We start from the raw sequence: 26676 nt of genomic DNA on the forward strand, positions 1-26676 counted from the left end.
ATCCATTTGGACTTTCTGAGTATTTTTAAATTAGTGCTATCCACTCAGTTAAGTATCCTGATCATAATGTAGGTTCTTGATTTGTGAAGGTATAATTCTAAAAAATGAAATATCTGTTACATTCTGATTTACTTCTTATGTGGATAACCATTGATAGACACTAAGATGAACAAAGCATAGGTAATAAGCAACTGGAATGGTTTGAATAAGACCCTGAAGGGATGACACATGGAGTAAGTTTGGAAATGAAAGTAGGAGCTGGTTAGATGCTTGGGGTATAAATCAAGATTATTGGGGCATCTAGGCAATTGTCAGGGGGCACTGAATGCCAAGCCTGGAGATTTCTGATTGTCACAGAATACATGATGTGCTAAGCCCTTTACCAGGCACTGAAATCAAACTTCTGCTTGTTTGTCTCAGGGCTGACTGATCCAGAGGAGAGGCAGCAAGCCACTAAGGTCAGCTTAAGGTCAGCAGCTGGAGTTGTGGTGGGACCAAGAAGCCCTACAAACCGTTTCAGGGAAATAAGGACCCTCATATTTCAGAGGGCTCTGAGTAAGTCTTCACCAAAGGAAGCTTTCAAGCCACATCCTGGACTGTATTTCCCCTCCTTAAGGCTGAGAGTGATGAGTAAGTGATGGTGCAATTCTGTGTTGGGGACCTTTTGGTGAAATAGCGGATTGGTGGGGAGTCAGAGCTGCTTGCTCTTAATGGTCCTGCTGCAGCTGTTACAGACAAGGGTAATGAAGGGCTGAGGGTGTGTGTGTTCTTTTTTGACACTGACTATGATAATGGCCTTCTTTTTAAACGTTTTGGACTTCATCATCACTCCTTGCACATTAGCATTCTTGAATCTTCTATTTTTGGCGACCTCCAGCCCACAAGCCCTCCCATTTCTGCACAATTGCCTCACAGTTTGGGTTAGACTCCAACATAACAGAGGCAGGGGTGGAGACTTGCTTCATAACGGCTAATTTTCTGTCTTTGCAGCTCCCTTCAGTCCTCTCCTATGGACTTGCCTCTCTGCTACTCCAGCCTCCCTGTCAGGCATACTGCTTTGCCCAGTGGTCTCTAACAGCAAAGGATCCCACAGCAGGGACACTTCAGCCTTAGGATAAGGGAAGGCCAATAGCCTGGTTGAGTGTCTCCATGGGCCCTGAACTCTCAGGTTTCCTCATCTTACTATTTCCCTTTACAGCCTTGTGACCTTCAAGGCTCAAGGCTGTCAAGTGACTCCTCCAGAAAGACCAAGCAAGCTTGTACAAAGTTAGGATTAGCACAGGTAACTTCGGTATTCTCAGGATGTTCTTTGGTAATATAACAGAATCTGAGCTGGATTTGGTATCACTGTTCCCACATTATCCTTATCTTCAAAGGCTCACATCAAGGCAAACGGCAACCAAGAAGAAACCCTAGTAGTGAGCTTCAGTCATGTACATTAACGTGCCTTTTTTTCTGCCCTATTAGGGCAAGATTCCAAGGGAAACCCAAAGATGACTATATGTTAAAGACTAGATTTTTAATGAACTACAAAAGGAACTGAGAAAAACCATCAAAAAAGACAGCTAAAAGGTCTTTAAGCCCATGAACAGGATTATCCAAGGGTTAACGTTTTGTTGATCTTAATCCCATTTAGAGACACAATGAAAAGAAAATGTATTAGTAAAATGATCAAATGTAACAGGACATGGCAGAGATGGTTGGATTTATGTCTTTGGAGATATATTGCTATATAGATTCAATGCAATCCCAGAATAGCCAAAACAATCTTGAAAAAGAAGAACAAATTTGTAGGATGCACCATTCCCCATTTCAAAACTCAACTACAAAGTTACAGTAACCAAGACAGTGTGGCCCTGGCATAAGGATAAGCTTATAAACCAGTGGAACAAAAATGTGAGTGCATTTATACCACAGTTTATTCATTTATCTGTTCACAGACATTTGGGTTGTTTCCAATTTTGTGCTATTCTGAATAACATTTGTGTACAAGTCTTTGAATGGACATGTGCTTTCATTTCTCATGCAAAAGCACCCAGGAGGGGAATGGATTTAACCTATGGTAAGAACATGTTTAACTTTTTATGAAATTGCAAACTCTTTTCCAAAGTGGTTGTACCAAATTACATTGCTACCAGCAGTATATGAGAGTTTTGATTCCTCCACATTCTCATCAACATTTGGTATGGTCAGTCTTAGAACTTTTAGCTACTCTAATAGGTGTGTAGTGGTATCTCACTGTGGTTTTAATTTGTTCAGTGTCTTTAAAGACTAGAGCTTTAATTTTTATAAAGTTAAAATAACCATTTTTTTCTTTTCTTTTATGGTTTGTACTTTTGTTGTCACATCTAAGAAAGCTTTGCTTTACCCAAGGTCACAAAGAATTTTCCTGTGTTTTCTTCTAAAAGTTTCATAGCTGTAGGTATTACCTTTAGGTCTCTAATTAATTTTGAGTTAAATTTTGTATATTGTTCAAAATATGGATCAAAATTCATAATTATGCAAAGGTATATCCAATTATTCTAGCACTTTTTGTTGAATAAACTTTCTTCACTGAATTTCCTTTTACCGTCATCAAAAATCAGTTGTCCAAGTGTGATTGTGAAGACCTTGTGGATCACACCCCCGTTGTCTAGTGTATGGATGAGTAGAAAAATGGGGATAAAAACTAAAGGACAAATGGGGTGGGATAGGGGGATGATTTGGGTGTTCTTTTTTCACTTTTATTTTTTATTCTTGTTCTGATTCTTTCTGATGTAAGGAAAATGTTCAGAGATAGATTGTGGTGATGAACACATAACTATGTTATCATACTGTGGACAGTGGATTGTATATCATAGATGATTGTACGGTGTGTGAATGTATTTCAATAAAACTGAATTTAATAAAAAGAAAAAACAAAACAAAACAAAACAAAACTTAAGTGCCATTCTTAGAATGGCTTTGTTGAAACCTGGAGTGAGAATGTCAAATGCAGCAAATGCTATTCCATAATTCCTTCCATAAATTAAAAACCTTATGTTAAGTGCTAAGCATGTTTTAATATTTTATTTTATTGGAATTTACTATGAAATGTCCAAATTATCTCTGTATGTCCTGTTCCATTCTATATTAAATTAAAGAGCTTTCCTCTAGTTAAAAAAAAAAAAAAAATCAGTTGTCCATATGTGTGTGGTTCTGTTTCTGGGCTCTCTATTTTGTTCTGCTGATCTAACTTTATCCCATTACCACTCTGCCATCATTACTGAAGCTTTAGAAGTCTTGGAATCAGGTATCACTAGTCCTCTAACTTTGTTTAATTTTTTCAAAGTTGTTTTGGTTGTTCTAGGTCCTTTGTGTTTCCATACGAATTTTAGAATCAGCTTGTTAATTTCTACAAAAAAAAGGGTCTACTGGGATTTTGATTGGGATTGCATTGCATCAAGAAATGATTTTAGGGAAATTAACAATATTGAGTCTTCTGACTCATGAACATGATGTCTCTGTCCATTTCGATCTTCTTTAATTTCTCTCAGAAATGTTTTTTATATTTTAGCGTACAGCTCTTAAACATCTTCCATTAGATTTAACCCTCAGTATTTCATATTTTTGCTGCTATTCTGAATGATATTTTTTAAAACTTGATTTTCTAATTATTCATTGCTCAGTGGTTGGATTTTTAACTTTTAGGTTTAGAGTTTAGATGCTTCCTTCTCTCTCAACTGCTATCTGGGTGAGCAGCTCACACAGATGCTGGTTTATTTTGAAAGGATTGGCCAAATCCCACTCACACAGGCCTGGGAAAGGAAAGATTTGCCTCTTTTCATAACCTTTGGCAGGCAGAATCCTTTCCCAATAACTCTGGATAAGGAGAACGCTTTTCTGCTGTTTTGTTCTGGAGCCTCCTGATTCTCTGCCATGGCAAACAAAACTCACAGAGACTGGCACGAACATTACCGGTTCTCTAATCACTTGGCTTTGATTGCTGAAGGTCACAGAGCTGCCTGGCAGGAAATGGGGCACAGACGGCTGGTGGCTCTGCCAGAGCAGCTGAAAAGAGCTCTATTCATGACAGATAGCACATCGTGAACACACTGTGACAGCACAGCATACCTGTCAGCCCCTTGACAGGCTGATTAGGTTAATTAAGGTCTTGTCTTCAGCCATAATCATTAGAGCTGTCAGCAGCATCAGTGATGCTAAAATGAAGAATCAGATGCAGGAATGGCAGAGAAGATCCAAAAGGGTGCCCCTGCAGGCATGGAAGGCTAAGAGGCTATGGGTTCATTTCAACCACAGGCCATCCTGATTCAGGAATATTGGACAAGGAAAAGCAGTCATGGACACGAAGTTTATGCTACTCTGAAGACATATCAGACTAATGCACAGATGGTAGCTTAGAGGTGCTCTTAAGAGTCTCAGGGAAAAGGTCCATTTTCCCAAAAGCATCTGAACCACAGACTGTTTAAGAACAGAACAAGTTGAGGTTTAATTTCTAATGCACTTGGCACTGTGGCTGCCCACAAGGTACCCCAAGGTTGAGTAGAAAGTTTCATAAAGGGCATCACTGGCTTTTGTAAAACCTTAGACCCAGGGCTAGAATCTTTCTTTCTGTGTAGAATTGGAGGGGTTATCTTAGTATACATTCAGGAGCAACAGATAGGCTTCCCATGTTTCTGATCACTATCATTAATGCTTGAATTTCATGAATTCCTTTGGTTCTTTTTTATCTGCTAGATGCTGATACCTTTTGTTGGGGGAATAAGTCATCAGGCCTTATCAGTCATTTAAGCCCCAGTATGAATGAATTTATCAGAAAGTATATTTTGCTGGCCCTTGGAGAGTGTGGTATAGGGAGATGAAGGACTGCATAGTGGGCAAAGAGAAGTGAAAGAGGGGAAGGCATTAAAAAAGAGAGAGTCTGAAGACATACTTCAAATTCCACATAGAGCCAGCTTTGTAAAAGTCACACAAAAGCATCAAAGGACATTATCAAGAAAGTGAAAGGACAATTCAGAGAATGGGAGAAAATATTTGCAAATCAGATGTCTGATAAGGGTCTAGTATCTAGAATATATTAAAAATACTCTTAAACTTTATAACAAAAAAAACACCTCAATAAAAAAGAAGCAAAGACTTGAATAAACATTTCTCCAAGGAAGATATTCAAGTGGTCAATAAGCATATGAAAAGATGTTCAATATCATTAGGGGACTAAAATCATTACTCGTTAGGGAAATGCAAATCAAAATCACAGTGAGATATTATTTCACTCCCACTAGGATGGTTATAATCAAAAACAAAGAAAATAACAAATGTTGCCAAAGATATGAAGAAATTGGGACCTGCATGCATTACTGGTGTGAATGTGAAATGGTGCAGCTGCTGTGCAAAACAGTTCGGTAGTTCCTCAAAAAGTTAAACATATAATTATCATATGATCTAGCAATTGAAAATAGATGTTCAAACAAAAACTTGTACATCAAAATAGCCAAAAGGTGGAAACAACCCACATGTCCATCAACTAACGAATGAACAAACAAAATGTGGTATATTTATACAATCAAATATTATTCAGCCATAGAAGGAAATGAAGTATTGATATATGCTACAACATGGATGAAACTTGAAAAGATTATGCTAAGTGAAAGAAGCTAGACACAAAGGCCATGTATTGTATGATTCCACTTTGTGAAATATCCAGAATAGGCAAATCCATAGAGACAGAAAGCATATTAGTGGTTGCCAGAAGCTGAATAGTAACTGTCTAAAGGTTATAGGGTTTCCTTTAGGATTGATGGAAATACTCTGGAACTAGATAATTGGTAATGGTTAGACAACATTATGAATGTACTAAAAGCCACTGAATTGTACACTTTCAAATGGTTAAAATGGTGAATTTTATGTGGCATGATTTTCTCTCAATCAAAGAAAAAGCCACATATTTGGCTGATTCTGGGCAAACCCAATCTTGCCAGTGACCATTCATTATCCAGCATTATCGATGATGGCCAGGGAATACATTACCAGCCCAGTTTCTGCAAAAGTTAGTTAGGCACCAGAATTTCAAAAAGTGCAAGGGAAACATGTTTTCAATACAAGAAACTTAAAATTATCCTTGAAGCTGAGTCAAAGCCTTAGCCGTAGGAATTTGTCACAGTTGAGATGTGCCAGGATGCAGGAGAATATACATAAGGAACAATCAGAGAGGGCCTTGTGGTCCACCCCCTGAAACAAATTGATTTCTTTTCTGTCATCTACCAGATCTGAGTCCCAGGGTTTGAAAGCACACACACACCCCCACTCACACAGAAATCAAGCCAGCTACATTCATATATTTCATAATCTGAAAAGTTATTTGATGTTTGCCCAGATATTAGAAAGATTCAGTGGTTAATTCCCCCCAACCCTCTCCTTTTCTAGTCATGGTTGAGACTTTTTTTTTTAATTGGGAAAAACAAAATAGAATTTCATACTGCTGAATGAGAAAATTCAATGCAAGGGTGTTAACTAAATTTGGTGGCACAGCTAATGGTTCCATATTTAATCTCTACAGATCAACCACAGTTAAAACCACTGTCTAAAATGCTTATTTTTAACTGAAAACACATTTGGCTGGACCATGATGAGTCAAGGGGCATGAGTTCAGTGGTTGTGTATCTCACTTAGCTTTCTCACTATCATAGCCTCAAACTGCCCTCCTGTGCTGCCATCTTGAAAATGGCGCCAGGCAAGCACAGTGGTACCTCAGTACTTGTTAATTGATGAGTACCAAACACATTTTTCCCATAAGGAATAATGTAAATAAATTTAATGCATTCCCAAACCAAAGACAATGCACATTTTTAAGGCACTATGTACAAAGATATGGTTGTATATCATTACTTTACATGAGAAATAAACCTAAAAATTAATAAATATTTTAGATTAAATAAAAACTACACTTTACCTGTACTGAGAAGAGTCCATGGCCTGATGTGATGGTGGGAGGAGAGTGGTGAGGAGAGGTTACATGGAGTGGTGCTTGGAAGGAGAGTACTCCTCTGTTCTAGTTTGCTAATGCTGCCGGAATGCAAAACACCAGAGATGGACTGGCTTTTATAAAAAGGGGGTTTATTTGGCTACACAGTTACAGTCTTAAGGCCATAAAGTGTCCAAGGTAGCACATCAGCAATCGGGTACCTTCACTGGAGGATGGCCAATGGCGTCCGGAAAACCTCTGTTAGCGGGGAAGGCATGTGGCTGGCGTCTGCTCCAAAGTTCTGGTTTCAAAATGGCTTTCTCCCAGGACATTCCTCTCTAGCAAGCTTGCTCCTCTTCAAAACATCACTCACAGCTGCAATGAGTTCCTTCTCTTTGAGTCAGCTCATTTATATGGCTCCACTGATTAAGGCCCACCCTGAATGGGTGGGGCCATGCCTCCATGGGAATATCTCATCAGAGTCATCACCCACAGCTGGGTGGGCACATTCCAAGCAAATCTAATCAGCACCAAAACGTCTGCCCCACAAGACTACATTAAAGATAATGGCATTTGGAGGATACAATACATTCAAACTGGCACACCCTCCAACAAAAGCATTAGGCACTTGCACTTCAGGTGTTCTTTCTTTTCTGCCTTTTTTCAGCTTGCACCACAGGCTCTGACACACTTTATCACCTTCACTAAAAACTTATCCTATCAGGGCTGCTTTTGTCTTCTTTTCAGAATTCCTCAAAAATGTGAAATTTGGTCATTCAATAAATTCACATTTTTGCTTGTCAGAGCTTTGTCTGGGTGGTACTTCTCCACAAAGTTCTGAACTTCTGCCCATTTTGCACACCTTTCTTTTATGAAGAAACTGGGGACATCCTCCCTTATCTTCTCCTCACCTGTAGAAATCTCTTTGGCCACCTCTTGTTGCTACTCCTTCAGTAGTTCCTACAGCTCCTCAGTGCTGAGTGCTTCATGATGTTTCTCCACTAACTACTCAACATCAGCCTTTTTTGTTGTTTCTTTATTCTTGATGATGGAGATCATCGTTCCAGGCATACCATATTCCCCAGCAAGATCAGTAATGTGAATATGAGAGTGGTATTTTCTTAAGACCCATGATGAGGAAAAAAAAAGCCCAAAAATACAAAAAATGGCCACAGAAGCTAAGACAAGACAACAAGGGGATATGCACAGGGCAAGAGCTACTGCATCACTAACATGTGACCTTTTGTTTCAGCTGGAAAGATTAGCAAGTCAGAAGGCAACTGAACGCTTGTGCATCAAGTACCAAGTTCGAGGAGTTTCAAAGCAGTTGAGTACCAAGGTACCACCATATATCATAGAGGCTGGAATTAAAAACACATTTGTTCTTGATGATGGACCAATAGCTGGACCAACATTAATAGATGGAACATTAAGAGAAGCATACAATTTCCTGAGAGCCATTATTAGGTACTTGATGTATTTGTGGTAAATAAACAAATATATGAGTGATTCAGGCTGTAAAGACAGCAAGGAGACAAGCTACAAGTTCTGCATCAGGGAAAAATTATTCTACCCCCAAATCAGCATAAAGATATTAGACAACTTCAGGAATAAACATAATCTGAATAAGAATAGGACCAATTCACAATTGGCATTACAAATTGAATCTGATGGAAGTTTAAAAAAAATGGCATGTAAATATTGGTTTAACAGATAATCCATGTTGGGAAAACATGAAGTAAATAAGGTTAATAGCAGGCCATGATCAAGGATGGATGTCTCCATTTCTAGCCATTTGTCATGATGCTGCTCAGTAAAAAAAAAAAAAAAAGAAAAAAAAACATCGAAAGAAATAAAGGCAAACATTAAAATAATAAACATTTTAAAATTAACAATTTTTAAAAAATTAAGCAGAAAAAAACAAAAACATTTTTAAAAGATAGAAATAATGAAAAAGGCACCATCAACCTTATGTTAACTAGCCTGAGTTAACATGTTTTAATTATATTGGGAAAAGAAAGAAGTATGTCAGAAATCAGGAAATGTGCAGAAATGAGGCTAAGCAAGGAAAGAGACTGGAGAGTAAAGTGTCTCCAGCTCCATACTACCTGGAGTCTCTTCTGGGACATTCCTTTTATATGCCCACTGAAAATTTATCAGAAACTTTTTTTTTTTTTACATTTTAATTCCTTTGGATACAAGTCACTTTTTGCAAGCTAGGGAACAGAATCTCAGTACACCCATCTAGTTTTCTAGAGATTCAAGCCCAGTCTTTACATCTTTAGCAAAATGACATAATACATGAAGCTAACAGTGGGATCATAAAACTTAAAGTAACCACTTATCTACATTTTTCACTATGAAACAATCAAAAATCCAGTCCTTAAAGGCATGCTATAAAGAGCATCTTGATCTACAAAAGGACAGAATGACCTATCAGTGAACCATATTAGAGATGGCCCAGGCTTGGTGAAAGGAGAAGGCATTTATATTTTGAAAACCTGCTCTGAGGTTTTAAAATTTCCTGGTTGCTTTCAGTAAGAAACCAAGAGAATATATTACAGATGCACCCTCATAAATATTTAACAAGGTCTTCCCTAGAACACAAGTTAGAGATACGTGCAGGGGACATGATATTTAGATATTTTCAAAATAAATTACTTAGTAAAAAGAAATTATACTATACGTACTGCATTTTTCCATTTGTCAAAAGAAAAATTTGACAATGAGGACTATTTAAAAAGGGTAGTGGCAATACCCTAAACTCTAAAAAGGGCGGTGGTGGCAACATTTTGCACTACAGAATAACTTCCCACCTCCCTGTACAATTAACATTGCTATTCTTCATAATACAATCCAAGTGGAAAAACTCGCCAGGAGATTTTGCCAGGGCCAGGAGATGAAAAATAAAGCATGCCCTACTTAGCTAATTGTAAGCTCAGTTAACATCGTTGGGATGGACCCATAAAATCTGACGACAGTTTCGTTAACTGCAGAATTCCCTAGCCCTTAGCCGTGGTTTTTACCCAATGTCTTGAACCGGTCTCAGGCCCATCTGTGACTTCAGTCACCAAAGTCTGGAACTGCATCATAAGAGTAACCCGGGTAGCCTCTGGATGCACAGTAGGCGATAGGCAGGTGGTAAACACTCGGCAGAAACATTAGGAAGCCAATGATCAGGAGAGGAACGGCCGGGTTTGCCCCCCTTTTGCTGAGGTAGCCCGCCAACAGGAGGAAGCCTATGATAATGAGAAAGAAGCCAATCAAAAACAGCATGGTGACAAGTGCAATGGCCCTATAAGGAATCTCAGGGGGGCCTTTCTCAAACTGAAGGTCAATGTAGCCACCGTCTGTTCCGGAGAGCCTTCAGTATTGCACTTTCGTCCTGGTGATTCCTGTAGACTAGGTGGTCCCAGACGGCATCATAACAATTGGAACAGCACCCGTGGGAGCCGCGCTCACCCACGGTGGGTAGCCGAGGCCCGGAAGCCTGCAGGGCGCGCCCCACCAACTGCCGTCCCGCCGGCCATCGCGGCACCGGAAGTGCCGGACACTTCGTCGTATAGAACGTTTTGAAATATCCAGGATTTTAGAGACCGTTTGTTAAGATAAGAGCCTGTAAGGAACCCATATGAGAAAATCCTAATAGGAATCCATGTGGGAAATATGGGGAGCCTAATGATTCTCTTGAGTCTTCATCAAAGAGGGCCAAAAAATCAAGTCCTAAATTCTTCCGCATCACCTTCATCTCTCTGAAATATTAAATTATCTACATGTGTATTTTTTTTTTTCTACCACAGGTCCCTAAGAAATAATACATAACCATAGAAACAGCTCCTCAGTAGGACGACTCACCCATCTGATGTCTCAGTATTAGAATGTGAAGACTTAGGAAATGGAAGGATCCAGATAAAATGATTTTGCTCTATCTTTACCTGTTTTGGTATTGCAGGGAGGTTCTCCTATCTTTTAGAACTTTGCTGTGGCACATTGTTAATTGTGCTTGCTGTTCTTTTCCTTCCTCCCCTTCCCCTTCCTGTTTAGTTTCTTCCTCTCCCTCCTCCTCCTCCCCCTCTCCTCCTCCTCTTTCTCTTCCTTATCCTTATTTTTCTGTTAGCTTGTCCTAAATCATTTGAGTTGAAACAACAATGAAAGATATCTTGTCCCTACAAAAAAAGGAAGTATAATATGTATTATAATTTTATAAATAAGGTTAAAAGAAGTCCAACTCATGACACTTTTCTTTAAACTTTATTTATAAAAAAATAAAAAAAAACATTTCAAACAAAACAAAACAAAGGAATAAGAAAATCAAATATCCTAAAATAACTACATTGTTTCCAATATATTCCTGTCATACCCCAAGAAAATTAATGAACCATAGTCATTCCTGAGCATTCCCATATCATTAAGATTACCCTCAATATCTTATCTGTTCTTATTAGATTATCTTTCCTCCTTCACTAGTTGCCGTCTATCTCTAGGTCCCCTCTATTCTGCAATATAAGACATTTATTTTACATTTTTCACAGAGCTCACATTAGTGGTAGCATACAGTATCTCTCTTTTTAAAAAATATGTATCCTCTCTCTTAGGAATTACTCTTAACCTGGTGATCTCTGGTTATTCATGGTATTACAATAGCATAAAATCAAATTTCAAAAAACACTGAGGGAGTTTGCTATTTGCCAGTTAGATTTATTAGCCATAAAGCTTCTTACTCTTACTGGAGGTCATAAACCTTCAAGGACAAAGGCCCATTGCTGGGCCTTAACCAAATGTCTGGGTATTGAACTCTGTAGCTCTGTGTTCTGCTGATGCTGGTTTCCATTAGAGCTGTGACAAGTAATATTTTGTACAAGTTCCCTCATCAATGCTGCAGGCCTCAAATTTACTCTTCCTCACTCCTGTAATTTTTGATATTTTCAAAAATAAAAAATACAGTATAGTTGCCAAAGCATTTCTATAAATGGAAACCATATTTGTCAAATAAGCTCTAAACCGGGAAACTCAGCAAAAGGATCCCTGTATATCCTCTGTACCTTGCCCACCTGGCATCTCACTTGAAGAATTGGAGTCTGTGGTACCCGGCCAGAGGGGGCTGGATCCAGTCAGGAGGCAGGACAAGTCTTCTGGTCTTTCCAGATTTTTTTCACAGAAATTGCACATGGGACAACTCACCATGAAGTTGAATTTGTATGCAAGTCATTATACAACTAAATCCAAAAATATGTTTCTTAAAAATCATGTTTGTTTGCTTTTTACTGATTTGATGGTAAACAACAAAGCCCAAAAGGTCCTGGAAAGGTCTTTGTATTTTTCTTTAAGCTCCAAGTAGTCCAATAAACTGAAATAAAAATGCACTTCCAAAGCAAAATAAATAAAACAAAATAAAACAGCTGAAGAGCCATATATGATGGTTTCAGAGAGGACTATAAAGATGCAATTAATTGCTTATAAGTTTATCTCTCCCACTGTCTCCCACAGGTGGAGGACTAAGTTGTGTATATTCATTTCATCCTTAAGTGTTTGCTGAATGAATGGCGGTGTCCAGGAAGTACAGAAAACCTGAGTTTTGCTAAGTGGATCAAAAAGAGTTTCTTAAGTGAGAATACTGCCTCTCTTTGGGAAGATGTGAGAATATGGTAGTTCTAAAAATGTAAACGCCCACCCCAGAGGCTTTTTAGAGTCAACTTATAAAATACAGGGGAAAGAACATGTATGGTAAGGACTGTTGGAAAAATACCATGGGTTAGGAAAGATGGTCCTGGAATGTTTTCATCTACTTTTGGAATTTTTTCTCAGCATTCATTGTTCTCAAGATTGCTGTACCTTTCCCTGTCACAGCCTGATTTCAGAAAGGATCTGACAAATTCATCCAGCCTGAGTTTCAGTAACTGAATCAGTTTACTGTGATAAATTAACCTATTTTTCAATCAACAGAAAAGGTTTAACATACTGTAATTCCTAATTCCATTTATTTATTAACTGGGATCAGTGTCTTAACCCAAGCTCATATATGTCTAATTGTAGAATTAAAGGCACTAGCAGAGCATGGGAGGAAGCAATTTTATAAAAGTATAAATAAACTTTCTGGAGAAATTAAACTGTTTAATTCACCTACTTCACCGTTTTTAAAGCCTGCTAATTGATGATCCAATAGTATTTTGGCCTTCCTAGAAAGTAAAAAGAGTACAAACGAAGAAAGAGAATGCCCTTCATTGAAATATGCAATCTGTAATAAACCTGTGAATTTCACCCTGCAAACCTCACAGCTGCTTGCTCAGGACCCAGGCTGAAACAGGTACTCCAGTACCAATCTGTGTTTGTGACGAGGCAACATTTAACTTTTTGTCTTTGTTAAAATAAAAATCACCTTTCTACGTTCATGGGACTGAATACATGCCTTTTGATAATGTAAGTTCTATACTTCTGCAACATTCCTTGGACTGTGTTTTCATTAATATTTCCATTAAATCATTCCCTTTCAGAAATCAAAAAGATATCTTGTACTTTTTAGAACTATTTTTATGATTACATTCTCCATGCCTCCCCATTCCCTTCTTTTCTATAAATTGCTAGCATCTAAAGAATTTAATACCCTGTCAAATATGCTTAATTCATTTTAAGATATGTGTCCAGCAATGTTTATGTTAAAAACAGATTAGCTCTTTGACTACTGTGAACTGGCCTCATTTTGGTAAATTTTCTCTTTTGTGCCATGCACATAAACTACACTGTAGACCTGGTAGCTGCCTGCCCCATGTAGGTCCCCTCTCTTCATGTTATTTTAAATTAAAAATTCCCAAAAGGAGAATAAGATTACCACTGCAGTAACCAACCTCAGAGATTTGTTTGTCTTTGCTTTATAAATTCCTAACCTTTTCCTGATGTAGCAGAAAGTATGCAAGGTTCAGGTTAGGTCAACAACAGAGTCAAGGTTAACTGTGGGAGAGTGACATGGGAAAGTACCGAACCAGTCCAAACATCCAAACATCAGTAGGCAACCTATACCGACTTTAACAGTAGCCATCACATCAGGTACATGCACACTTAATATATTTTGTTAATAGACTCTACAGACTCTTGATACCTGCTTTTTCTTTTTGCTTCAGAGAGGGAATTTCATTGCCCTTAAAGCACTTTATCTTCTGCAGGGGATAATTCTGTTCTTGGCTTCTGAAACAGCTCATAAATTAGACTTCTTGAATTATAGAGTACAACAGTTAACTAAATGGTTTCTTATCCCCCTGGGAAGCCCAGGTAGGAATAGCTACTTACAGAAGTGATTAAGTATGGAACTTTAGCTTTAGACACAGAGAAACTGTGGGCTCATGAGCTTTTCCATTTTCATTTGGAATTTTGTTTATTTTGGCTCTATCAGTTCTGACATCTGAGAAAAATACAACTCCAAGTTTATGTCACTAGGGTCAACTGAGAAAGAGAGAGATATGGAGGCCAGCTTTTGGGGCCATAGCATCTTTAGGCAATATATCCACCTGTCAGAGATCTTCTGCTATTCTTTGTAGACTCCTGTTCCCGAATAAAGAAGACCTTCATACTGTGGGACAAAATCTTGTATGTAAGATATTTGGTCCCAATTCCACATGTGTTTTCCTGCTTAGAGTCTGTCAGGTTAACCTAATTCAGAGGATACAGTGCTTCCAAACTAAGAGGAAAAAAATAAAATGAAATAATTTGGGGAAATCTGGGCTGAAAATGATAGCTTTTTTAAAATCAAAGTCATTAATGAATATTCTAACATCCATTGTATCTTCAAGAGTAGAAGAGCATTTTCCAATATATTTGACTTGGAAGACTTTTCTTTTTTCAGAGTATTTATAAAAAGGTCAAGTTCTACAGGTATCAAACTATAGTCAAATTTAAGCTGAAAGCTTGCCTCATTCATACTCTCTCCAGCACAGTTCAGAACGATGATTTTGCTGACTTGCTTGAATTCCACAAACGATGTCACTTTGAACCAGATCCATAGCCAGTTCCAGTATCCTATCTCTGACAGACAGACTGATGACTTTGTACTTTGTAAATTTAAAATTCATAAAGTAACCTAGAAAGAGTTATTGTTATTTGATTATTAAAAGCTTCATCAGATCACAGCAGAATTGAGGATTTGTCACATGACAAAATCTATCAATATTAAGGGTGCAACACTTTTTCCCTAGCTATCCCGAAAAGCTTCTTATGAATCTATCACCAAGGAATTTACCTAAATTTTGTACCACCTCTTGGGGCTACTATGGTATTATTGCTATGATGTTAAAAAACTATTCTGCTTATTTGAATGAAAATGTTATACTTAAAGTTTTGAGGGATGCCAGAGTCTTTAGGTGGATATTTTCTGCAAAAGGAGGTTTAAAATAGAATAAAATAATCGACACTCCTGATTTGACTCTGCTCTGGCAAGACCTTTTATTGATAGGGCTTAGAGGCTGATTCCAAATCTGTATCCACAGGGCTGCAGGAGAAAGAAGCTAGTAGAAGGAGGGTGTGACTCACTAGTCTAGACTAAGCCATGCCAACTCCAGCCATATATTCAGCTGGATCAGAACTGGAGTGACTTAAAGGACAAAGGCATGCATTTTGTTCATCAATGTAAGCTCCTTTAAGAGGGTTTGGGTCTTCCAATACCTAAAAATCAGAACTAGAAATCATTTAGTACAAATTCCCATATTACAAACTAGGACAATGAGGTCCAAAGAGATTTGGCAAGATGCCCCAAGGGTGGTTTCAGGACCAGGATGTACTTTCTTTGAGAAGCAACAATTCAACTTGATGTTTTTTTTGTTGTTGTTGTTGTTTTTTGTTTTTTTATGATAGAGGAGAAACACAGTCCTTCAGATCTCCCATGGGCTCCTACAGTTAGATGTACTTACATACTTAAATATTACAAATACTCTTGCTTAAAAAATAAAAGAAAATGGCTAGATGAAGGAAAACTGTGGAAAGATCTAAGGGGTAGATTTGGCCAGAGATGCAAATCAGACAGAAGAAAGTGTGAGGTAATATTCTGTGTCTCTTCACGCTGAGAAAGATATTCTTACCAAATGAGTCCTCTCTGATACTCTGACACCATTTGATACATCAGTCCAGAGAAGTCTGTTTTGGTAAAAATCTACTTACTTTGAGACTTCTGCTTCTGGTTATGATGTAGAAGGAAGCTGAAGACTGTCATTCCTTTGGTCACAAGACAAAAAACCCAAATCAATAAAAAATCCTACTTTCTTATGAGATAAGGGAAGTGGGATGGATGCAATGAAGCTTTAATTAACTTAATTCCAAGAAAAATAAGCTTTTCAAAGGTAAGCAGAAGATTGTGGCACCTTTCATACCTGGGGCACGTGCCTGATCTTGGTACAGGCTGAGACACTGGGTACGGATGTACCTTTTGGGGACAAAGGGAAATTGGCCAAGTTTGTAGGACAATGAGGTCTGTCTAGATGGACTGGAGTCTGGAAGAGCCTGAAATGCAAGGAGAGTTTGCCTGGCCCAACGATTCTCCTCCTGATACTCCCTCCCCCATGAGGTTTGCTGAGAAAATAGCATTGAGAGAGTGATTGTTAAGCACAGAGGAACTGCACAATTTTGCACATTCTAGGGCCCTGCCAAAAATGAAACCTAAGGGGAACCAAAAATATTTGAAACTGCAATCAACCCACACCCAGCTCAACTACAGACAAGGTCAAATAATGAGTAGCTTGGAGATTTGGAGGTTGGGCTAAACATAGGTGAATTCAATATAATTAAAGCTGTGACCCAGACCCAGCATATCTGGACACAACCGGTAATCTAAATTATCAACACCTCATCCTAATCATCAGAGAGAGGAAAGGCTTGCACTCTCTGGGAAATAAACAACAAAAAAAAGGTATACGTTAGTATCCATTGTTCATTCATATATAATGTTCAAAATTCAATAAAAAATCCTATTATACTATTATCCAGACTATATAAAGAAAACATATAACTCAAAAACAAAAGACAAACAACCCCATTAAAAAATGGGCAAAGGACTTGAGTAGACATTTCTCAAAAAAAGATACACGAAGGGTCAATAAGCACATGAAAAGATACCATTATTCGTCATTAGTCGTTAGGGAAATGCAAATCAAAACCACCATGAGAGAACACCTCATACCCACTAGGATGGTTGCAATTAAAAAGGAAAATAACAAGTATTGTAGAGAATTTGGAGTAATTGGAACCATGCATTGCTGGTGGGAATGTAAAATGGTGCAACCTCTGTGGAAAGCAGTTTAGTGTTTCCTCAATGAGTTAATATAGAATTACTGCATGACCCAGCAATTCCACTCCTAGATATACAAGCAAAAGAACTGAAAACAGATGTTAAAAAAAAAAACTTGACATGAATGTTCATAGCCCCTATATGCACAATAACCAGAAGGTGGAAACAATCCAAATGTCCACCAACTAATGAACAGATAAGCAAAATGTGGTATATACATACAATGGAATTAATCAGTCATAAGATGGAATGAAATGATGCATGCTACAACATGGATGCACCTTGAAAAGATTATGCTAAATGAAAGAAACCAGAACAAAAGGCCAATATTATCTGATTCCACTTATATGGAATCAGAAAAGGCAAATCCTTAGAGACAGACAGCAAATTAGTGGTTGCCCTTAGGGAGTGAGGGCAAAGTGGAGAGTGACTGTTTAATGGGTATGGGATTTCCTTTTAGGGTAAGGAAAACATCCTGGACCTAGACAGTGGTGATGGTTGCACAACATTATGAATGTATTAAATGCCAGTAAGCTGTACCCTTTAAAATAATTAAGTGATGAATTTTATGTTATGTGTATTTTACCACAATAAAAAAACTGCATACAAATAAGCAGGAAAATGTAACCCATATTCAAGAGAAAATGTTATCATTAGAAATAGATTTGTGGATGACCCATTTATTGGGATAAGCAGACAAGTACTTTAAAACAACAACTATAAATATATTAAAGCATTTGCTGGAAAAGGTGATTCTCTTGAATAAAATGATAGAAATGAAAACTCTAAAGAATCAAACAGGAATTCTAGAATTAAAAAACACAATACCTGAAATTTAAATTTGCTGTATGGAATTAATAAATTGGACACTGCACAAGAAAGGATCAGTGAACTTGAAGACTGGTTCACAGAAATTATTGACTAAAAAAGATAGTTGAAAAAAAAAGACTGAAAAATGAAAAATGTCAATAACTTGTCTGATAATGTCAGGACTGTAATGCGATATGTAATGCGAGTCCCAGAAAAAGAGTGATCAAAGAATTGGACAAAAAACAGAACATATTTGAAGAAATAATGGCTGAAAGCATTTCAAATTATTGAAAATTGTCAACCCACTGTTCTAAGAAACCCAAGAACCTCCTAACAGAGTGAATACAAAGAGAATTGTACTTAATTACATTACAGTTAAATATCTGAAAATCAAAAATAAAGAGATAATTTTAGAAAATATACAGAGGAGAAAAAGGCACTTTATATACAGAGAAACAGCAAAATAAATGATGTATGACTTCTCATCACAAACAATGCAACGCAGAATACAATGAAACAGTATTTTAAAAATGATGAAAGAACAAAAAAACTTACCCATCCAGAGTTTTATATCCAGTGAATACATATTTCAAAAATGAAGGCAAAGTTGAAGATATTTTCAGATAAATAAAATCTGGGATAATTTGCTATTAGCCTACCTGCACTAAAATAAATGCTAAAGAAAGTTTTTTAGGATGAGGAAAATGATACCATGTGAAATCTCAGATCTACAAAAAGGAATAAAAAGTGCCAGAAATGATAAATATGTAGATAAATATAAAAGATACTGTGTTTTCTCTTTCCTTAATTTCTTTAAAAGTCAATTGACTGCCTTTTAAAACAAAAATAATAATGTATTGTGGGGTTTATAAAATATATGCAAGTAAAATACATGACAGCAATAACACAAACAATGGGAAGGAATTAATAGAAACATATACTGTTATAAATTCTTATGTTATATGTGAAGTAGTATTGTTATTAATATTATTCAAGATAGAAGAAAGCAGATGTTAATTTTCCAGTTAGGAAGCTGAAGCCCAATGCTGCTGCTGACTTTTCTAAGTTAATCAGACAAATTAGTAGCCAGGCCTGGCCTAGATGTCAGTTCCTGAGACTCTAGTCTATGGCTATTAAAGCAAGGTTGGGGTTAATTAAAATACATTGCATGGAAGCCTGATGGTTAATCTATGAATTTACATAACTAAATGAAACTTATTTCTTAGTCTGAAGGTTTTTTTTCTCTATAATGGCTCATTTTATTTATCTGAGTTTCCCCTCCTGTCCCCATGGGTTGCTATTTTATTTACAACATATATAAAGAAAAAGAAATAATGCATGGTTCTGCTTCCTTTATCTCCTTTCTCTGTTTAGTTTCTCCCTAAACCAAATTAGTTCCCTCACTGAATAGCACTGACTTCTTCAATCAAGAGCAAATGAAGAAAAATAAATGGAGATAAGGAGAATTAACCAGAGGGTCTTTGGAGTGGTGTTAATTCATCTAGATGATATAAAATGAAATGAAAGCCCATCGAGAATAGGAACATTATTTCCTCTCATTTTTCACTGACTGAATTATAAGATTTTCACCTCTTGATTTGCATCTAATTTATCTTGACCATGAAGGGGGATTATGTCATCCTGTCTCAGAATCAAATCAGAGGTTAGCATAGAACAAGGGAGAAGGATGATGATGACCTTCAACAATATTGGCAAAGAATAAGTACAAGTACAATTCATTCTATCCTTGTTGCTATCAGATCTTCTCTGCCTGTCCACAGGCAAATAGCACTGTTGCCAATCACCCATTCCCAAAAGAAGAGCCTGATAATGTTATTCTTAGCAGTTCTCAGTTTTGCATGAGCCAAGAGGAATCTTTTGAAACCCAGGCTTCAAGGAAATGTGACTGGGATCTCTGATCCACCCATATTAAATTGCACCTCTGTATAACCAGGGCTTCTAGGACGGAACTATTGTAAATACCTACCCCACGAGCTTGAAGTAGTTATTTACAATAGTTTTTCTCAGCGTACAGTGCACTTCCTTTGTGGGTCATTTAGAGGCAGCACTGCCTTGCAAACAGGTCAGTCCTTCAAGCTGGGCCAACAGAAGAATTCAAGAGGCAATGGTGGGGAGACATTTCAGATGTGCCAAAGAACTATTCCCAAGAACTGGAATTCAGGCAACTCCAACGTCCGTAGAAGATCATGGGAAGGGGCTATGCAGTTTTCCTGGTTCACCATGATTTAAGAATCAGGGTATCATTCCAAAAAGACTATGAGTGAGTGAGTTAATTAATAGTTGCCCCCAACTAGCTTAGAGAAATTGACAGGAGGTCATAGTTGACTTTAGCATCTGGTAAACCCTGGGCACTTCTACAGGACACCTTCCAGGTTCTGTCAACCACTGTAAACATAGGGGACCCAGGTCTGTAGCCTTGTGTTTTGGAAAGAAGATAAGATGGGGAGATAAAGAGATCAAAGCAATTTGGGTGCAATAATACAACTAAATATGGTATTAACATTAACATTCTGTGCCAGGCATCATGCTACTATTTTATCTGTAGTTTATTCAACCCAAGGCTGAAAAGACACCTGTTGGTCTGATTTTAAGAAGAAACAGTTATTAATGTCTTTGTAGCTAACTTTATCAAACTTGTGAAGCATCAGGATATTTTTTTCTTTAACTTTTAAACTTTTTACTTTGAAATACAATCAAACTTACAGGACATTTACAAAAATAACACAAACCATCAGGGTATTTTTAAAGGAATAAAACTTATGTCTCACCTTTGAGAATATATCCATAGACCTTTGTTTGAGAAACACTGACTTAAAAATTATAGTCTTCATTAATGAAATTGTCATGCAACTGCAAATTAAATTATGATCATAATGAAAAGGCAAAATTTTAAATTTAAAAATTTTCCTATAATACATAGATCCCTCCTCCCAAAGAATAGGTTAGGGACCTCTTTTTGTATAAGCACTTCTCATAGAAAGTCTTGGTAATGTTGTTGATGGGAAAAAAAGCAGGGAAAAATCTAAAGGTTTTGATGGTGGTGATCATTCTGAACCCAAACATTAAAAACAAAACAAAACAAAACAAAAAAAACCAGATTTATTTCCTAAAATGGGAAATAGGCTTAGGAAATAGATCTGTGTATATATGGAGGGAGAAACAGTTTTTAAGTGGTTATTCTATTTTCAGTAGATAGTAGGTGGGTTGATTTTCCATATTCAGATGTCTCAGAACATAGTGCTTAATGAAAATGGTCTTGAGCAATAAGACTTGAGGTGTCTCCATTTCAGTACCCCCATTCTTTTCAAGCGATTTGATTTGGGGTGACTTATTTTGGAAATTTAGACAAAACTACCTTGTAGGTATTTTTATGAGCAGATTTTGTTTTCCCCTTGGGCTGTAGAGCTGCCAGCCATTTATTGCCTGCTTGGTCCATGGACAGGTTTTTTTTTTCCTTTCCCCTCTTGTGGTTCCTACAATAGAAATAATCATTTTTTAAAATGGAAAGGAACCCACTCCCTTTTCATAATCTCAGCTACAGATCTGCTTTTGATTCTGTATGCTTCATTTTGTTCCCTAAAGGATAATTTAGGGATTTGAGTAATTAACCCAGGACTCATAGGAGGCAGTCTTTTGGAGGCGGGCAGTTTTGCTGTGGTGGAGTGGGCTGCTGTCAAGCATTAACTTCTTAATAATGAAGCCTTTCAGACGCTCCGCCATTGGCACAATGATGCACTTGAAGCTAGTGGCTTGGCTGAGTGTTAGCGGACCACTTCTATTCTTTTCTTGTACAAAACAGTCCTCTTGATCTCTGGGTTGGAGCTATTTTTATTTTAGTTCAGTTCTTTTTTGCTTTTTAACTCGGTGGGCAAATCTTTCACTTATATTTTGATCCATTGCTTAATCTGTTGCCTTTTTAAAAAAAGACCTGCAAAAAGACACCCTTCCCAATATCCAGCAACTAGCTCCCCCTTTCAGTATATTTAGAATTCTCCCTCTTTAGAAAAGCTGTGACTCAACTCCTGGACTAAATGGGAATTTGCTCCTGTGATCACAGTACACTTCCTGCCATTAACATGGTAATGTCCCTGGCGCAGCCCTCGGGACAATCACACCTGCAATTAAAAACAAAATTAGGATGTATCATTTCTTGGCAAGCAGGATCCACCAGAAATTCAAGGGCAGCTGCTGTCCCTCCCTTCTATCCCACCCTTCTTTGCTCCCTCTCAAGCTCTCAGCAGAGAAATGAACCAGAAATTTTGGGGTTTTGTTTGATAAATCAGTGTATTTTAGTTGATTTGATAAATACTTATCAAGTGCTGTTCTGTTCACTTCTCACATAGGGCAAGGGTCTATGAGCTTTTCAAAGAATTATGAAAATACAGTACGAGAAAATATAAATATATGCATTGTGTATATATATATGTAATACAACCCTACAAAACAGAAAATTAATAAACAATTAAATGTCAAGCAATGACAGATGTATAATTAATTACAGACATTTAAAAATTCCATTGCAGTTTGAAGATTTTCTCATTTTTCAAAGATTCCCCAATATTCTACTTATAAACTAAATTAGTATTTATTTTTAAAACTATTTCAATTTTTTTACACCAAAAATTACAGTTAATGTCAGACGTAGAGGTATGAAAATGTTTAATGTAAGAGCCTCTGAAGGTTTTAAAGCAGCCAGGGAGAGATGATGGAGATGCAAGGATGTAAAAGACAAGGCCTCTGCCATTCAGTAGTTTACAATCTTGGATAGACAGACATGGCTACATAGAATGCTAGTACACTAGTAAAGGAAATATAAAGAACGTGTTCCTGTTTGTATCTTGCTTTTATAAAGCACACATCACTCCCAGATGGGGCCTTGTATTCGCTCTGCAACTGGATGACCCTTTGAATATTTGAAGACAACTTTCATGCCCACCTGAAAGCTCTTTCTTCTCCACTTCATTTAACTTTTCTTTATATATCATTTTGGTTGCTTTTTTTTTGATCATATGCAGTTTGTGTCTCATAAAATGTGATATTCAGAAAGGAAAACCACATTCCACATGTGGTTTAATAAGTACAAAGTAAAAAGGAGCCTTGTCACCCCAGTAGAGCTTCATTCTTACCTTAATTCAACTACATCATGTTTTTGATGCATATTTGTCTTATCATCAACCAAAACACAAAAGCCTCAGGTTCTCTTCACATCGATGATGCCAAGCAGATCACCCTTAACATGGACTAGTGAAGATGGCTTTTTGAATGTCCTTACATAATTTGTAAGTTTTGCACACCCCTCTCTGCTGCTTCCCACCCTCCCAACTTGATCTGACTTAATCATCAATCTCCCAGCTCTGTGTCAGCTTAAATTTGATAAGCTTGCCTTCAGTATCAGAGAGGGCAGAGATGAGCAAGCCTCGAATTAGGAACTAGAGCTTAGAGACTGCCCCCCAAATTATGTCAGCCCCTGTGGAGTAGCCTTATTCCATCAATTATAAAATACAACAATGGTAGGATTCTTTATTTTGTAAATGGGGACACCACACATCTTTTTCTCTTTTGATGCTTTTCTGAAACAATGACATTTTGATTTTCTAAAATTATCCAAGCAAGAAGAGTGCTTCTGTAGTTTCCATTTGTAGTTTACTAATGGAAGCTATATTTTAACATATGTCACATATAATTTTAACATTATATAACCCAGGACTCACATGTACTAAGCCGTTATAATATTTCTTATAGAAACAAAACTTCTGGGTCTAGGGTAATGACATTAAATTTACATGACACCAAAGAAGTAGTGAAGATAGTGACACTATGATGGTCAAGGTATAGCTATAAGGTTAGATGACACCTGAACAGGTCATTTCATCCAAGCCACTGCCTCCAATTAAGTCATTCCACAAATCTGTCTTCATTTCCTTCCTTTTTCTCTCTCCTTCAAAATTCCACACAAATGACACCATTTTCTGAGTTGCCATGGATATTCCAATTTTTTAAGTTCAGTATCAGGATCCAATTCAATATTCTTTGTCTGGCTTTGCCTTTTGGCCCAGATCTACAGTAATTGGATCTCTGATGATTACTTAAAGGCCTTGGGGGTATGCAAAGAAGTGTGGGTCCTGCTCCAGATGAAGGGGCTCAGGAACCCAGGGAAGGCACCACATTCCCTGGCTGCATTAATTAGCCTGCCTGTTGCTAATATGTCTCTGGAGATATTGTGCCAGAATCATAGAAGTGATTATCGATGCCCAGAACAGGGGGGAAAGAAACAACATTCAACTTCATGAATCTCATGGAAATGAACTCTGCCTTCTCCACAGAATCATTTTTTTTCAAAACCAGAATAACAGAACATAGAGATCAAACCACTGTAATTCAAAGTGAATTATGGAAATGTTTTTCTTTTCCCACTTGTATAATTAATTCAATTCAGTGTTCTTATGCTTCAATAAAACCCTTACTATTATTAGCTGAAAGCATGAGTTTCTGATCATTTTTTAAAAATTCTATGGATCTTGTCCATGGAATTTATTTGTTCTTCAATACTATCTCCCCCTACCCCCACCCCCACCCCAGGGACTCATTACTCATTTACGCATATAAAAAGTAAATAATGTTCCATTAACCAGAGAAAAATGCAGCCTCTAATTCAGAGCACCAGGGTATGCTTTTTTCTTTCTTGCTTTTTTTTTCCTTCTTTTTCCCCCACAAGACAAGCATTTGGAAACAGAATACTTTAAAAGGAAAAGATCAGAACTTTCTTTTTCAATGAGTTGAAAACAACTGGCATATTGTAACCCCAAGCAAGGGTCTTGCAAACAATTCGGGGAAAAAAATACCTATAATGGGCTATTACATATAAACCCAAGATTTAGATCACGTATTCTTGGGTGCCAGAGGGATTTCAATTTCTTTCTTAATTTGTATATCTATTCCCAAATTTAATCCTGACTTTTTTTTAAAAGACTTTAGCATTCTGATAAATTAAAAACATGAGTAGTAAACATTTTAACGAGAAACAAGGGCATATTTCCTCACCAGCTATTGGTCTGTGGCCCAGTTGGCACCATAGGGAAGATTCTTCCCACTATTCTCAGGATTAGGGAAAACAGAACACATTTGTTTTTATCAAAAGACTGTGGCCCTGGATCTGGCTCATCATAAAAGGGCTGCGTGAATCCTGTCCATGTATGATAGCTATCCCAAAGGATAGGCAATCCCTACCTTATAATCATCATTCGTGGAAGCATCTCAGGGGAGAAAATGATTGATCTCCCTGTGTTGGGCTGCCTAGGGCAGGTTTCTCTGGAGACTCTGGTAGAAGAACTGTTCAAGCTGTCAAAATTTTTTCTCACAGAGGACTGTGGATAATCTTAATAATAATAATCAAGCATGCAGGGGACATTTGTTTTGTGCTAAGCATTGTTTTACATACTTTAATTATATGAACACATTTATGCCTAATAATAAAAATATGAGGGAGACCCACTAATATCCCTATTTTACAAAGAAGGAAACTGAGACACAAAGAAGCTAAGCTTCTTTTCAAGGTCAAAGAGCAAGCAATTGGCTTGAGCCCAAGTTCAAGAGCAGTGTTAGCCACTAGGAATATAAATGTGAGCCACATATGTAATTTAAAATGTTCTAGTAGCCATGTTTTAAAAAAAGTAAAATGAAACAGGTGAAATTAATTTTAATAATATATTTTCTTTAACCCAGTATATCCCTAATATTATTGTTTCAATGTGTAACAATATAAAAATTGAGATATTTGATAGTGTTTTGCTTTGAACTAAGTCTTCGAAATCCAGGGCACTTACCGAGCATCTCAGTTCAGACTAGCCGTGTTTCAAGTGCTCAATGGCTACATGAGGCTCATGTCTATCCTTCTGGACAGGGAGATTTCTACTCTGCATTTTAATATCTGTTTTGCTGCAATTGGGGCTGCCCCTTGCCCTGTGCTATGGCACTTCTCTTTCACGGGGCGGGGTGGGGTGGGGCGCTTCTAGGTCCAGAGATGTGGTGAAGGGATTGGCGTGCAGTTTCTGGGAGAACTGGGAGAAGTAGTGCCCTCACAAGATTGTGGCTGGCCCTTTGGGCCTTTGTTTATATTAGAATAAGGGCCTGCTCTGGGATGACTCTTCGCCTCTGGTTGTGAGGAGACTGCGAGGATTGCAGCCCCCGACTCGCTCCCTCAGGCTACAAGCTCCTCACCCCAACACTGGGCCCTAGCACTCCTTCCTGAGTTTTCTGGGGGCTCCCTGAGAAGAGTCGAGGCCCGTGAGGCTCTAGGACAAGGGGCACTTGGAGGCCTCATGGGCTGACCCAACAGGCTGTTTTTAGGTGTGTTCCAGGTGTGACTGCTTAGCGCGGTTAGGCCGAGCCCTCTGCTCTGAGCGTTTCTGTCAAGTAGGGAAGTGAGAGCAAGGCCTTCTGGAGAGCATCATGGGATGGCTCCGTGCCCATGGGAGACTGTTGCTTGGCAGAGAAGTGTTTGGCGAGATGTGCTCCTCACTGTCTGGCACAGAAAAGCAAGAGAGGCAGTCTCCAGTTCTCAGCAATCTCTGCAGCAGGAGTTAGATGTGTTCTCTTTATTTCTCCATTCTTTTTTTTTTTTAACTTCTTATTGTCTAACATA

The 26676-nt window shown here is 37.7% G+C and overlaps 1 pseudogene; it reads right to left on the reverse strand.

Moving 5' to 3' along the window:
- Positions 1-10003: 10003 nt before the first annotated feature.
- LOC119506486 lies at positions 10004-10366 on the reverse strand (annotated as a pseudogene).
- Between the last annotated feature and the right edge of the window lie 16310 nt (positions 10367-26676).

The sequence above is a fragment of the Choloepus didactylus genome, chromosome 11 (assembly GCF_015220235.1).
Source record: "Choloepus didactylus isolate mChoDid1 chromosome 11, mChoDid1.pri, whole genome shotgun sequence".
NCBI lineage: Eukaryota > Metazoa > Chordata > Mammalia > Pilosa > Megalonychidae > Choloepus > Choloepus didactylus.